Source organism: Camelus ferus, chromosome 31 (genome assembly GCF_009834535.1).
Source record: "Camelus ferus isolate YT-003-E chromosome 31, BCGSAC_Cfer_1.0, whole genome shotgun sequence".
Lineage (NCBI taxonomy): Eukaryota > Metazoa > Chordata > Mammalia > Artiodactyla > Camelidae > Camelus > Camelus ferus.
This window is the reverse complement of record NC_045726.1, coordinates 16,075,240-16,090,143: the sequence shown is the minus strand read 5'-3', so window position 1 is coordinate 16,090,143 and position 14,904 is coordinate 16,075,240. Positions and strand designations below refer to the sequence as shown.

General features: G+C 40.7%; 1 non-coding gene across 1 annotated transcript; it reads left to right on the top strand.

Moving 5' to 3' along the window:
- Positions 1-7,788: 7,788 nt before the first annotated feature.
- Positions 7,789-7,917, top strand: LOC116660839. The gene has a single exon (XR_004316491.1). It is a non-coding gene; the product is annotated as a small nucleolar RNA SNORA18 (small nucleolar RNA).
- Positions 7,918-14,904: the final 6,987 nt, after the last annotated feature.

The window sequence follows — 14,904 nt, the reverse complement described above, 5'->3', positions numbered from 1 at the left end:
TTCGCCTAATATGTGGTTCGTTTCTTTGCGTATGTCATGGCGTGTGGGAAACAAGAGCATGTCATTATTAGGGTGTAGAATTCTACGTGTACCCACGAGAGCTCCCATATTAGGGTGTGGTGCAGACCTTCTGTCTTCCTATCTACTGCTTGTCCGCTTGGTCCGTCTTGTACTGGGAGTAGTGTAATAAGGTCTCCTGTTTCTGTCCATGTTTCCTTCCATTTCCTGATGTTTCTGCCTTATAATGGCGTTTGCCATATTATTTGATACATAATACTTATTAGCATTGTATTTTTGCAAATTGTGGCTTTTAGTACGAGAAAAGTATGCTTCTTTGTTACATTTAGTGCTTTTTGGCTTGAATTCTACATTGTCTGGTAGGTTAATTGCTCTCTCTGCTTCCTTGTATTTTGTATAATTTTGTTCATTATTTTGTTTTTAGTCTCTTTGCACAGAGCGTATAACTGGGTCTTTATGAGCCAAATTGGAAATACTTTTTCTTCCTTGTGATAGTTAAGTCCATTTATATTTATTGATAAGACAGGCTTAATCTTAACGTTGTCATAACATTTTACAATTTTTTTATCATATTATTTCTTATTTCTATGTTCTTTCTCTACCAAATGTAATTAAATTTGTTTTTCACTTCATTTCTTTCCTGATTTTTTATCAATTCTTTTTTCCTTGCTTTGGTTTTTGTTCATTTCTGTTTTTTGTTTTGGAATTTCTTTTTTTTTAAATAAGTCAAAATGTGATTTATTTAAATACCTCATTTCTCAATCATTTCAAATAACAGAATTGTATTCTTCAACCATTTTCTTCCATTTTCTCTTTTTTTTAAACATTTTTTTATTGAGTTATAGTCATTTTACAATGTTGTGTCAAATTGTTTTTGAATTTCTGATTCAAGTCTTTTTTTAAATACACCTCGATGCTTGCTTACACATATGCATTTCCATGTACAATGTGACCTTACAGCTCTGTTCTGCCCATTATTGTGTCTGTAAAGGAGAGATTTTCTTCCATTGATCTGTGTTGAATTTTGTTTTCTAATTACTTTGCACTAACTCTGCACGGATTAGTTAATCTTTTCCTTGCTGATTCTGTGGCTTTGGGATGTTTTACAAGATTCTTAATTTAAAGGCTTCTTTATCTGTCAGTATAGCCAAGTCCAGATACTTTAGCAAAATTTTTTTTTGGTGAGTTTTGTTGTTGTTGTTGTTTTTGGTGGGGGAAAATATTGAGTGGCCTTAATTTCTTTGGTTTTCTTTTGTTTTGTAAAACTCTAAATGTCCCTCTTTTGCTGTTTCTTTCCCTTTTCCACTCAATTGCCAAGCTACACTTCTTCCGTCCATTTTGCCATTTTTGCCCCCCCAAAAGTCTCAGTGTTTTGAAGAGTGCTGCCATTTGTCCATTTGCTCTACCAGATGACTGAGGGTGGCCTTGACAGTGGCAATACCACTGTGTCAGCAGCACCTTATTTGCTTAAATATTTTTGTCCAGTGACATGAGTTCCCTTCATCACTGGAGACTTCACTGGGGACATCCCATAATAAATACATTTTCTAAAAGTTTCTTAGCCGTAGTGGTGGTGCCCGCCCTTCTGCATGGAGAGGCTTCAGTCCATTCTGAGAACATGCAATTACAAGACCATATTGTTTGCAGAAGGCAATTGGATGCAATCCATTTGTAAGTGTTCAGTGGCCCAGTAGGTGGTGCGAATCCTCCATCTAATGCCTGAATAGTCTTTCCAGGCTTATGGATTTGACAAACCAGGCATTGGTCGTAAACCAACCTGGTGACCTTTGAGCAGGTGCCCTACCAATACCTTTTCACAATTTGGATTACTTGTTCTGGGCCATGGTTAACTCCGGGATGTGGAGCTTTCAGTAAGGGCATTTTTAAGGACTCAGGAAGAACTAAGCAGCTCTCCAGGCCCTTAGTGAGTCCTTGTTTAATATAAATTTGCATTCTCATTGGTCACAACGTTGTTGCTCCAGCTCAGATGCCTGATTCTGTCTTTTATATAAGTTATCATACACAATTTGATTAGAGTCAGTCTTACGGAGCTCATTCAGGTTGCATATTGGAACAGCGTTAGTGCAGGCTGGTTTAGCATGGAAGTCTGCTAGAGCAGGTCTCTGGCACTCAGGTTATTTTTCTAGCATGGGCTTCAATTTTAATAACTGCAGTTTGGTTAGGCGATAGAATGGCAGAGGGGAGTTCTTTTAGATAAAGATAAAATGACCAAGTGGGATTCATCCCAGGATTGCAAGCATGGGTCTGTATTTGAAAAAAATATATATATAATTTATCATATGAAGAGATTAAGTAAGAAAAAGAAAACATGATTAGTTCATGAGATACAGAAAAAATATTCAGCAATATTCAACGTCCATTCATGGTTAAAAAAAAGAATTTTCAGCAAACCTCGCCTTGTAAAGGGCCTCAATCTGATAAAGAGCGTCTGCAAAAACCCTACAGCGAATACACTTCATGGTGAGGTATTGACCGCTCTCCCCTGCAATCAAGAACAATGAAGGATGTTCGTTCTCATCGCTTTGATCCAGTGTCATTGCCGGGCCCAGTGTCCACACTAAGCCCATGCCCACGTGAGGCCCAGTGTCCAGCTACAGTCCCACTGGAGGTCACAGCTGGTACTTGGGATCCTGCAGAGATGAGATGCCTTTAGGAGCCAAATGTGTGCATCAGGCCCCATCATGAGAGCCAGTGTGAAAAGACGCCCCCACCCCGTGCTAGTTCTGGAAGGGAGCGGGATCTTTAGAGAAGCGTTTCCCACGGTGGGGCTGTGGCTCCCTGCCCGCTCCAGGGCTATTAGAGCATCTTATATGGAAAAAAAAAAAAAAAAAAAGTAAATACAATTCTTAGATAATTAAGTAAAACTGAAAATTCTTCTAAACTTCCTTTTACGTTTCTGAGAATTAGCTGGAAGTAGTCAGCAAGATTACTCCTTTTCAGTCTTAATTTAGCAACACCGGCCGTGCTATCACTGGAGGATTCTGCTCACTCGTGTGACATCAGAGACTTCAGAAGTTAGAAGGAACTTACACCTCAAAATTCTGGAACTTTAAACTTGCTGTTGGCAGGGCACATCACGTGAATTAAATTCCAAATTTAGTGCAGCTTTTAAAATTTTTTTTTAATTGAAGTTTTGTTTATTTACAATATTATATTGGTTTCAGGAGGACAACACGGTGGTTCAGAAATTTTATAGATTATACTCCATTGAAAATTATTATAAAATATTGGTTCTATTCCCTGAGCTGTGCAATATGTCTTTGTAGCTTATTTATTTTATAGTGCAGCTTTGATATCAGGAATTAGGAAAGTAGAGGCATCTTGCAGCAAGGTGACTGAGCACCGACATACCATTTATACACACGTATCTTAATACCCTCTACGATGAAAAAAACAAACAAACAAACAAACTTAAATCTTGCCCAAAAACCTCTAAAATAAAACACTATATTTAATACCTGATTTAACATATTTTCTCTCTTTGTAGCCCCATAAAATCATTTACAAGCCAACAAAACATGGATATTTCATATCAGTATTTAATTTTCCAAAAGGAAGCAATTTTATGTGAAGATGTCTATACAGTTTGGCCAGGCACTTATAGTTAATGTGATTGGGAGGCCCAACAATTAATTGTTCAGTAGTGTAACCCATGATCGGGGAAAGCAGAGATGACCGAGGGACACTAAGGGAATTCCTGGGGTCTCCCACTAGTTCCCTCACAATTCTATTTAGGATGAGAGTTAAAACAGTTTAGGCCTTTCTGAAATTCAGAAACTTACGCTGCTTTCTGAAAACCTGGTTAGATTTTCGCGATGTGTAACGTTTCCGGAGCGGAGGAGTAAGTTCATTTCTGTGATGCTGACATAGAGTGACGTCAGGGAAAATGCTAAAGGACTGAAGAAGTTAGCCTTCCGGGGCTATTTCCAGTGTCTCTGATTTAATTGGCTCTACATTTATACACCAAACATTCAACGGACACTTCGGGGGACACAAACAAATGCGAGTCTGCACGCACGGCCTGGGAAAGGTATCTAAGATCATAAAAGACATACGCCTCCAGCCATAATGGAACCAATGGTTAAGTGCCAAGGAGAGGACCAACGGCCCCTCCCAGGGATGGGAATTTATAAAGTGCCTGTCTCCAAAGATCTGGGATTGTTTCCTATTTATTGTCTCATTAATCTCCCAGCATCCTCGTGACATGTGAGGACCAATTACTGGCCAAGCTGAACATCATGTTTCTTACACTGACACCCTGGGAGGGGGATGTAGTTAGAGGAGAGATGGTGAGCCCTCCCTGAGCATCTAACGTAAAAATGCCGCGGTAAGGGGTCAGTTCTAGCTGCAACCCACTTAGCAGGCTGCTCGGCTGCTGGTCCTTCTGCTCCTTTTTCTTGGACGACATCACTTACTCCGTTATCTGCAGCTCAAAAACAGCTAGGCAGCAAAGACCTCATGGCTCTGGCTTTTGTAATTAGGGGCCGCATACATTACTGTCTAGGTTTGGACTTAAAACCAAAGATATTAGGGGATTTGTTTCCAGGAAGGGAAAAGAATAAGAGATTTAGATCACTTAATGTCTCCAAGAAATCATACATTGGCTCAATCTACTTACAAAAGCAGAGCAAAATGTCAAACAATTCGTTGCTGACTTTGAGCCATGGGGACAACCCAAACAAGCAGAGTTATCTCATAGTCACCTCCATTGAAAAAGACTATGAAAAGGAAGATATGTATGTAGATGTGTGACTGAAACATGATGCTGTACACTGGAAATTGACACATCATTGTAAACTGACTACACTTTAATTAAAAAAAAAAAGAAACTGCCCCCAGTGGACCCCCACCCCCAAGGCTGCACTGCACACTGCCACCTATAGTCCCCAGGCAGCATTGCACCTTCTTTCATCTTAGATGCAGTCATTTACTGCTTTTGCTTAAGAATAGTCTTCCTTGATTTCTGAGAGTCATTTGGGGACAATGAAAGTTTTCATATGAGGAGAATTGTCTCTTCCTGGTTCCAGCTTGCTGTGTGAATCATGCCAGCATACGCATTTTAATAATTTGATCGTCTTAACGAAACTTAAGCACTTAACAACATTTCAGGAACCTACCAATACTAATGACCATCGGGGAATTATTTACCAAAGGGCTTGACGTGATTTTGAATTATTTTAGTTTTAGTTTAGACACATTATGTTGCTGGGAAGGGATATCTACCCTTGTTAAGTAACCATGTTCAACATTTTCCCCCAGGCGTTGCAAAGTTGGAAAGCATTGCATTCTTCTCATTAAAGATACTTTGGATCAAAAAAAAAAAAAAAAAAACCAACAAAGCATAAATACAAAACAGAAACAGACTCATAGACATAGATTACAAACTTGTGGTTGCCAAGGGGGAGGTGGGTGGGAAGGGACAGACTGGGGTTTCAAAATGTAGAATAGATAAACAAGACTATACTGTGTAGCACAGGGAAATGTATACAGGATCTTGTGGTAGCTCACAGCGAAAAAAAATGTGACAATGAATATATGTATGTTCATGTATAACTGAAAAATTGTGCTCTACACTGGAATTTGACATAACATTGTAAAATGACTATAATTCAGTAAAAAAGTGTAGAAACAAAACAAAAGATACTTTGGGAGGGAAATATATATATATTTGAGCTCTTGCCTACTGCACATAATGCTGTTTAGCATACAATTAACTTTGTTTTGGGAAGTAAGTAGGTTTAGTTATTTCTTTAATGGAGGTGCTGGGGATTGAACCCAGGACTTCGTGGGTGCACACTAGGCATTCACTCTACCACTGAGCTATATCCTCCGTACTTGAGTGCAATTAACTTTGGCTCATGTAACCAGAGCAGAGTCTCTAACGAAGGATGGTGGGTGGACATGAAATCTCCCAAGAGTCTATAAGTCATCACCAGGGATTCGGGCAGCGTCACACCTGCCACCAGCTTTGGCATATCGGGTTTAGACCGGCCGCCGTCATGCCAGACAGCAGAGCAAAGTCAGTGGAGGTGGAGGCCTGGACCTCTCTTGACTGCCAAACATCATGCTCATGATCCAGGAGGTACTGAGGTTGGAATAAGTTTTACAGCAAGAGTTGACAGTCGCTCCAGGAAATCCAGCGCCGGTGTACGTGTGGCGTGGTGGGAGCTGCAGGGCCAAATTAGGAAGCGGAGGGGAGCGGGTATGGGGCGCAGCAAACGCTGCGATGTTGGTCCTGCGGTGTCTTAAAGTGCTTCGGGCCTCTGCCTGCTGAGCTCCAAAGAGCAATCTCCTCATTTGTTCAGCTCTCTGCTCTATGAAGTCGCAGACTCAAAATGATTGGGAGGCATTAAACCCCCACAGACTATTCCTAAAGAACTTCAGCCTTATTACTTGTGAGGAAATGCAGTAATGAGGGAGCAGGTGACCAATTACTGGAAGAAAAGGTCCTTGGGAGACCGGCCTTCATTACCAAGTAGGAAAGATTTTTCTCTGTTTCATCACCTGCACTGTGTACAAACATGAGAGCCTCAGGAATTAAAGGGTCCTGCAAGATTCTATGTGTCTTTGTCATTTGAGCATTCTGTCTCACCTCATGTCTCTTATTGAGGTTACATTTTTAACAAGCCCCTGTATTCCCTTTTTGTTAATTGGAAGGTGAATTTTGGCCAACAATAACTTTCTTGCAAGTTCTTGGAGCAGAATTTCCTAAGCGTTCCTTTTAATTCTTGCACCTCTGGAGAGAAGAGTCACAACCAAAGCAGAAAATAGAAGCAGAAATTTCCTGGGAGACCCTCGATATAAATAACGCGATGGATGCCCCAGTCCAGATAGCACCTCTCCGTGCGTCCTTGGAAAGTGTATTCTGCAGTTACAGGTGTGCAAACCTCTAGTTGGAGTCTACATCGAATTTGCCGGGGAAGAGCCATCTTTCTTCAGTGACATTTGATTTCTAGTTTCTTTGCTGATCATCAGTTTTCCTCAGAACTCTGACACAAGGTTATGATATTGGGGCGGAAGTCATGAAATAAGCCTCCGGATCACGGGCTGTGTTTCCAGCAGTCAGAGAGTGCCTTCCACAGAAGGAAACTTCTGGGATCACCACAGGGAAAGGAGAGCAAGGAGATCACCCACAGGAGCAGAAATGCAGCCGGGGCCAGGGTGTTCTCAAGTCACCTTCCCACCCAACCCGGGGTGGCCAGACGCGCGCAGAGAGCTCCAGCCAGGGTGCCAGGTACCTGAGTTAAAGCCGGCACCCCCATCGCGGAGGGGAGGGGCAGATGAGGCGGGAGGAGTGGAGGAGCCGCAGTGCATCTCTCTTGCTGTTGTGTTGGCCTCTTCCCACGGCCGTATTTCATGCAGGACAGATCATTTTCCTCTGAGCCCAGAATCAATCTTCCTCCCAAACCAGGGGGCATAAAATTATCTCCAGAAGGAAAGGATTGAGCTTCAGATGGCCAGCATCCCTTTCAAGACATGAAATAAAACACGAACACACAAGAAAGGACCCACGGCCAACAGAGCCACAACTGGCCCCAGGGGATTTTTTTTTTTCCTTCATCACAGGCTTTGCTTCCAGTGACCTCTTAGCAGAGCAGGGGGGTTCTACAGCCTGAGGCTGCTCAGTGACCTGCAGCATCTCATGTAAGTGACACAGGTATCCTCATCGTTCTTCCAACTGAGTTCCAGCCCCTGATGTTTAAAAAGTGTCATTTCCAACTATGTTTTATGTTAAGAATGGTTACCACTCTTGAGGGCCAGCCCAGTGATGCTTCTTCTATAGACCCACATCACTGGAAACATCTCAAAGTAACTATATGGTTTCCTTTTCTCAAAGAACTACATGTTAGATCTCTGGGAAAGAACTCCAAGACACAGCTGCTAAATAAACGATGAAAAAAATAACTGTCAAACGTTTTTATCTTAGGTATTGGCGTATCCCAATGATCAGTGCCGTTCTAGGGTGTGATAAGATTAGGCGTAAACATGATTTGAACTTAATGCATGTTTAGTGGGTGTCTAAAATTCAAAACCAGGCAGGTCAAACTTCCCTGACCCTAAATATAGTCCTAAAGTAAACTGCTCAGGGAAATTGGAGCCCAAAGATTACAGATGAGGAGTTTTTGAAGTGTGTCCATGTTCCAATGGAGATCAAAGAACCCCAACTAAAAGAATCATGGACTGACCGACATGACAACTGTTGACTGAGCAAAAATTCTTTTTGAAAGGGCTATGTTGCAGATTACAACTCGAACACTGGGGGAATTAAAGTGATGGGCAGTGGAGTGTCGCAGAACATGTGAAACTCTTATAAAAATTTTATTGACTTAAATAATTTTGCCTACGTTACACAATTAAAAAGTTCTTTACACTTTTTGTAGAAGAAAAAAAGAAAAAAAACAAAGAATGATTACCCTAAAGTGAATCCCTGAAAGGTGGACTGTTAGGAGCCTACTGTGAACAGACTGGGAACTGTGGAAGTAAGAATGGTGGATTTAGAACTCCAGAGCAACTGTCCCCGTAGCCTGGAACATCCCACCACCCTTAGTTTCTTCCTGTTCCTCTCTGGGGATTTCTCATAGCATTTTAGGACAGCAGCCCAGAACTGTGTTCTTTTCTTTCTCACTGGTGACTCCCTGATCTCTCAGCATCAGCAAAACTGTCGCCATGAAAGAGCCGGGGAGCCCGCGGCCCAGGCTCTGCCGTGCAGCTCCATGAGGGAGCCACGTTTGTGTGGGCGGCGGCAGCAGCGGCAGCACCAGCAGACTGGGGCCCGGGAGGCCCGACTCCGCCAGGCACCTCCACTGCTTCTGGGCTGTGACACTCGTAAGTGATGGCATGCTTGAAGGAGAAATAACAGAATGGCCACACTTAGGTTAACAAATTCTTAGCTTTACGCTCACCGCTTGCTTCGAAAATGGTCAGCAAACCTGACTGACTGACACAGCTCCCGGCTCCCAGGCCTGTTGTTAAAGCTGAACTGATTGGTTATCCTGTTTGTTTCACCTTTCTCTGGCAACTGAAACTTACAGTCATGTTTGGATTCTGAGTCACTCCCCCAGGAAGGGAGTCACTGGACGATACTCTCAGGGGAGTGACCAGACCCTCCGAAGTTCCTTCTGGCACCTGATGAGTCTGATCAGATAAAGAAGGTCATGGGGCTGATGACCCTCCAGACCACCAGACGGTCCCACGATGCCGAACAGACTCTTTGAGATTTAAGAGGAAGCTTCACCAGGAACTCTTGTTAGTTAATATCACCATTTATGCCAGTATCACCATTTACACCTCAACTTGTTCAATGTAATCACGAAGCCCCAACCCTAAGACGGGTTCCTCTGAAGTTTCCAGATTCCTGGGCCCTGGGAGCCATGAGCAAATTAAAGTAGTTGTTTTAAGGCTACAAAATTTGGGTTACTGTGTTACACAGCAATAGATAAACAGAATGCTGCTACTCTATTCCTAATGCGTCCCACCAGGCCAGGTTCCAGGTTGCGTAAATAAGCACTCTTTAAGAATTGATAGGTGAATGAATCTCTCTTTTATAGACCTGGACAACGTGTGGTTAAATTTAAGAGTTGACTGGGCCAGGGGGAGCCCAGATATCGAGTCATATGTTAATCTGAGTGATTCTGAATAAGATTAACATCTGCAAATTGCTCTCCCCAGTATGGGTGGGGCTCATCCAACCACTGAGGTTGGCCTGAATAGGACAAAAAGGTGGAGGAAGTTGAGGTCTCTCTGCCTGACTGCTGAGCTGGAACATTGGTCTCTCTTGCCCTCAGACTGGGACTTACACTGTCAGCTTCCCTGGCTCTCAGGCCTTCAGACCCTGACTAAATTATAGCACTGATCCTCTTGGGTATCCAACTGGCAGATGGCAGACCTTGGGACTTAACCTCTGTAATCACATGAATTAATTTCTCATAATAAATCTAACTAGCTATCTACCTATTTGTCTATCTACCTACCTACCTACCTACCTACATATCTATCTATGTACCTATCAAGCTACTTACCTACCAACCTACCTACCTACCTACCTACGTATCTATCTATACAGTGCAATCAAGCGAAAGAAAGAAAGAAAGAAAGAAAGAAAAGAAAGAAGGAAAGGGAACCCACTGGAAATAAAAAATAAAACTTTGCCGACAGTATGATTATTTGTGTAGAAAATTTGATCGTATCATTATAACCATCGTTAGACAGAAGTTAAAGCAATAAGAGCATATTTTATTCGGGAACTGTTGCAGTAAGGACGAGAGCCCTAAGGCTAGAGCTGGAGTTAATTCTGAATACAGCATGGACAAGTGGGCGTTTATAGCCAAGGAGCGGTGGTGGGGGTGCTCAGTGAATGGAAATTTACTGAGAGGAAACATCAGGGGTAAGGCAGGTTTTTGCTAAATTGATCTGCCAGAAGTCTGGCTGAAGGCAGGCCTGAGTGGTCAGATACCACATGGGGGATGAAGAATTTGACCAGGTATCTAGAATGATTGGCTATCAAGGCTAAGGGGTTTTCTACAAACTGACATAGCAATTCTTGCTACTCGGAACATCGTAAGCCTGCCTGACAAGGACAGATTCCAAGATCGAGGCCTAGAGGGCCTGGAGAGCCTGACTAATGTTTAGTCAAGAACAGTCATGTCAATATCTACCAAAAAAAAAAAAAAAAAAAAAAAAGCTACAAGAATAAGCAAGTTTAGAGTGTTTGCAAAATACAAGATCGATGTACAAAATCAATTATCCTCTGAGAGTAAGCAAACCACAGCCCACGTGCCAGATCTGGTTTACAATCTGTTTTTGTATAGCCTGGGAGATAAGAGTTATTTTATATTTTTGTTTGCAATAAAACTACTAGATTTATTAATTTTAAGGCCTGTTTCCATGAAGGATGGTCATAAATTTCTTTGTTTTTACATTTTAAAAGTTCTTAAAAAAAGAATATAGAAGACTTACATGTGGTCCACATTTACCGTTCACCTCTACCAAAAAAGTAAACAAATAAATAAAAAACACCAACCACTTTCTGTATAAGAAAACCAAGATTTAGAAATTAAAATTTAAAAAAATCATTTAGGGTAACATCCAAAACTATGAAATATTTTCAGATAATATCTGACAAAAGATATACAGCTTCTGTACGTTAAAAAAATGAAAAATCATTGCTAAGAGAAGTTGAGGAAGACCTAAATAAATGGAGAAATATAGCTTGTGCAAAGGTAGAAAGATTTGCTATTGTAAAGTTGTCAATTCTCCTCGAATTGATCTGCAAACTCAATATACTCCCAGTCGAAACTCCAGTAGATTTTGTTTTGTTTTCTGTAAAAATTGAAAAACTAATTCTAAAATTCTCATGAAAATGCCTAAGACCCAGAACAACAGAAACAATTCTAAAAAAGAACAAAGAGGATGAAAGCGTCCTGATTTCCAGATTGATTACAAAACTAGTAATCAGGAGAGTGTGGTATCGGCATCAAGGTGACAAACAGGCCGATGTAACTGAACAGAGTCTAGTAATAGACCCACATGGATATAGACAATTGATTTTTGACAAAAGTACAGAGATAATCTAGTGGGGAAAAACATACTGCCTCTTTAACAAATTGTGCTGGAACAATTAGAGATCTATATGTAAAAAATAAACTCTGATCTATATTTTGATAACTCAAAATGATCACAGACCAAAATGAAAAACCTACAACTACCACTCTCCTAAGAGAGAAGTCCTCGTGGCTGTGATTTAAGCAGAGTTTTTTTAGATATGAAATGAATCAAAAAGTGGGAGCCATATAAAAAGTCAAGAACTTGTACTTCATCAAAATGAAACAAACAAACAAACAAAAACCTTCTACTTTTCAACAGACACTGTTAGTCACAAACTGAGAAAAAATACTTGCAGATCCTATATCTGAAAAAAAGTCTTACACCCAGAATATGTAAAGAACTCTCAAAACTTTAAACAACAGTGACAACTCAAAAATAGGAAACATTTGAGAAGACATTCACTAAAGAAGACGGATCAATGGAAAACATATTGAAAACATGTTCAACATCACTAGTCATTAAATAAACCCAAATTAAAACCACAATGAATTGTAAGAATTCCTAAAATTAAAAAGGCTGACCCGACCAAGTTTTGGCATGGATGTGAAGGAGGTAAAACTCTCATACACTGATGGCTGAAGTGGTAAATGGTACAATCACTTTAGAAAACAGTTTGCAGTTTGTTACAAGTTAACACATTTTCCCTCCACTACGGTGGAGCCCCTTCCTCTTAGATATGCACTCAAGTGAAAAGAAAGCTTAAGTTCATACAGAGATTTATAACAGCTTTTATTTGTAATGGCCTAAAAGCAGAAACAAACAAATGCCTATCAACACATAAATGGATAAGCAAATTGTGGCATAGCCATAGCATGGAATATTATATGGCAATAAAAAATGAAATAATAGGGATGCATGTGACCTGTGTAAACCTCAAAATAACTGTTAGGTGAAGGAAGGAAGACACAAAGGAGTATGTACAATTTAAAAGCAAACAAACACAGATCCCAGGGGGCCTATAATGCTAAGGAGACAGGAAATCTGAAGGTTTAGACCTGAAGCATCTATGCTTCCGGTTTCTGACAATGGTGCTACGAAATTCTTTTGTAGACAAAGATGCTGCCATCCAAGGTATCCATTGTAAAGGTTTAAGTTCTCTTTCCTCATTCATAGCAAATGACTTCACATCATAGTTTGGAGGTAAAGATTCTCCTTCCCTGCTTCTCCGCATCTTCCAGGGCACGCAGGACTTGTTTTGGGAAAGCGTAAAACAGTCTGGGAGGGACTGAGTGTGGAGGTGAGCAGCTTGCGTGGATTTAAGATGGGGCAGGTCTAGAGCACAGTGAGCTTGAGCTCCAGTATGAGGATGGGTTGGAATTAAAATCTCTATCAAGCACAACCAAGCATTTTTCTAGGAGGAGCCACTGATCTGGGCTGAAGCTATATGGATATCTGGTTTGTGTCTGCTATTAGCTGAGCAGAATTCTTCTCCAGATGTGTTTCCTGGTCAGAATTGTAGGCCACTTGGTAAATTCTGTCAGCTTTGCCATTAGGGAAAATGGCTGGGTAAAGAAAGGAACACACTTCTACGTTTTTTAGTTTTTTTTAAGATCTCCTCCTTAGAGAGTACTGGACTGTTAAGACCAACTGAATTTTGGTCTCATATCTTCCAGGAGTATGAATCTCCAGTGAAGAATGAAAGACAAATTAAAATAATCACAAGCATATTGCATGAATGTAATAGGCAGGAGTTTCTTGTGTGGATAAAATCTCCAATTTTATTCTTTGAATCTATTTGTTATATTCTTTGAAGCAGAACAGTAACAGTGAAGGTACAATTTAGATGTCTATTTGATGTGAGAAGTTAAAAAAATAACATGTAGTTAAAAAAAAAATCAGGGTGGATTTCTGAGCAAAATTAGACTGTTTTGTATTCCATCTCATATGACCACACAAATGTACTCTCAAATATCATTTAGAATATATATTAATGAAGAGCATGTTTTCTTAGCTATGTTCAAATATTAATATCATGTGAATCAAGGTGAAGAAATCAAAAGACAGTAAGTATACAATCTTTTTCTGAATATATTTACATTCTTTGCACCTGAAAAAATGTTCCTAAGAGTTCTCGCTTTTCTAATTCTATCTGTAGACCAGAGGCCAGCAAATCTTTTGCGCAAAGAGCAAATAGGAAATAATTTAAGCCTTATGAGCCACACAGTCCCCATTAGGGAGGCTACACTCTGTCCTTGGCTTACAAAAGCACCCCGGATGAGGCATGAATGAGTAAGTGTGGCTGTCTTTCAATACCCCTTTCTGTTTTGTGAAAAAACTGGCTGTGGGCCACAGTGAGCCCATGGGTCATAGTTTGCCAACCTCTGATCTAAGCTTGCACCCCTGTTTTTTCTGCTTTGACTGCTTCCACTGTCCCTTATGCCGGGAAAGAGCCTTTTCTAGGATAAGGTTGTGAGGACACAGAACACTTGTTTGAAAGGCGTAAGTAGGCAGAGACAGAGCTATGGCCGTCCCAGGGGCGAGGGTGGCTGCGGGGAAATTTCAAGCTCTATCAAAGCACAATGGTTATGTAAATGAATTTTGACATAAAAATGACGGGAATCCTTGTTGAAAAATTATTTGACTCTCTATGTGAGGGATTATTTCTATTCTACTTCAATATGGACTATATGTTCATTTTTATCCCAGGACCACACTGTTTTGATTGTGGTAACTTTGTAGTAAGCTTTGAAATCCAAGAAATATGTCTTCCAACTTTGTTCTTCCTTTTCAAGATTATTTTGAAGATTTGAGGTTCCTTAAGATTTCATATTAGATTCCACACATCAGTAATATCATATGATATTTGTCTTTCTCTGTCTGACTTACTTCACTTAATATGATAATCTCGATGTCCAACCATATTGCTGCAAGAGGCATTATTTCATTCTTTTTTATGGCTGAATAATATTCCATTATATGTGTGTATATACACTACATCTTTATCTAGTCATCTGCCGGATGGACATTCGGGTGGTGTCCATGACTTGGCTATTGTCAGCAGTGCTGCTGTGAACATTGGGGTGCATGCCTGCTACTTACCCCCATGCAGGGCTCTACCCTCTGCTGAGGAGAGCCAGCTGCCTCTCCCATTATCCTAGTCCTCGCCTTAGCAGAGCAAATGACCCAGGAGGAACCATGAGGACAGGGGAGCAGCTGAAGAAATCTACACTCTCAGAATCATTTTTGCTGCCAAAACACCTTAAAGTTTCTATACTGCAAATTAGTTTAAGGAAGGCTTAATCCAAACCTGGGGAAATCAGT